This window comes from Crocodylus porosus, unplaced genomic scaffold (genome assembly GCF_001723895.1).
Source record: "Crocodylus porosus isolate Cpor-Errol unplaced genomic scaffold, CroPor_comp1, whole genome shotgun sequence".
Classification (NCBI taxonomy): domain Eukaryota; kingdom Metazoa; phylum Chordata; order Crocodylia; family Crocodylidae; genus Crocodylus; species Crocodylus porosus.
In genome coordinates, this window is record NW_017728915.1 from 36,625,582 (window position 1) to 36,627,111 (window position 1,530).

A 1,530-nucleotide genomic window follows, 5' to 3' on the forward strand; every position below is an offset into this window, starting at 1 on the left:
ATAATAATGATGATAAGAGCACCGCATGCTTCTTGGCAGTCTGTGCCAGCAAATACAATTGCGGGGGGACTAGTCTAATTTTACTCAAACTTTCTGCAAGCAACAACAACAACAACAAAAAACAACAAACCAAACCAAACCAAACAAGCCCATCCATGGTCAAAACGCTCGGAAAAAGTAGGCCATTTTTAAAATCCTAAATGCTGCGCCTTGGCAACACGCAAGAAAAGAGTGCGATCGCCTTTTTGTATTACTCCAGCCCGTTTGCCTGCTGCGCGTTATAAGAGATGGATAAGCCCTATGAAGAAGGGGAAGGCGGTAGCTTTCAGCGGCCGTTTAGGCGTCCAGCGTAAGAGCTGGGGCTGGGTCTAGGGGAGCAGAAGGCGAACACCGCGCCGTGGAGAGGGGGGTTGATGGGAGAAACGATTACAAAGGACAAGGCGGCAAAAGCACCCTGCTGTGAATACAGAGGAGTCCCCGAGGAGAGCAGAATCAAAGGGGAACGTGCATTGCCCCGCACAGACGTGCTCTCAGCAGCTTTTTTGTTCCGTTTTAGGCAGAGGCTGTGGCTGCCTGGCAAAACTCAGAGCCCATCACGGGGCCTGCAGCTCGGCTGCTGAAAGGAGCCGGCGAGAAAGGGCGTACAAGAAGTGTCTCAGTCAGGACTCGCCGGGATCCCAGTGACTGTTTCATTCCCAGAACCTGGAGCCGGGGGAAAAACCACCTCCCTCGAGCTGCAAGCTGGCAAATCCTCTCGTCTTTGCCAGGCAGTCAGCCACTGCTCCCATGCCAGCAAGTGCCTTCAAACTATGTCCCCCTTTGCAGCTGCCTTATTTTGTCGGCATTCAATTGTGACATGAACACATTAGAAATAATAATAATAATAATAATAATAATAATAATAATAGCCGTTAAGTCTCCTTTGCATAAAAACCAACGTGTTTCACGTTTCTCTGCCCCAGGAAAGGAAGGGGGGGGGGTGCAAAAACACGTACACACACACACATGCGCCAGACTTTGGAGCAGAAAAAACAACATGGATTTATTTTAAGGTAAGTACAATGAAGACCACATAAGACAAACAAACGTGAAGTAGAATAAAAACAAATAGTCCTTAGGAAGGGCCGGGGCGGAATCTATTTTACAAAACATCACACGTCGTAAATAATGGGGGGGGGGGAGTATCAGATACTTCGTCTTTCCCTCTGCCCCCAAATCCACCACCACCAACGACAAAAAGGAAGAATAAATTATCGCCTCGTTCAGTTAAAAAGAAAAAAGCTCTGCATGGAAAAGAAACTCTATGGCGTCATTGTCCAAAAGAAGAAGAAAAAAAGAAGAAGAAACGGCTTGTCATTGATGGTCAGTTAGGAAGGGACGGGCGACGTTAAAAAAAAAATCCAGTGAACTCAACTTTAAATATTATATTAATGGCTCTGAACATCAGCCTGATTAGAAATCCACACACATTTTTTTTTACAGCACAATAAAGAGCACTTAAAAAATACCCAGGACATATATTTCTATATA

At 45.8% G+C, this 1,530-nt stretch overlaps 1 protein-coding gene across 1 annotated transcript in view; it reads right to left on the bottom strand.

The window, feature by feature from the left end:
* FOXC2 (forkhead box C2) overlaps positions 1–1,530 on the bottom strand; it is an 8,243-nt gene that overhangs the window by 4,993 nt on the left and 1,720 nt on the right. The window lies entirely within an intron of this gene.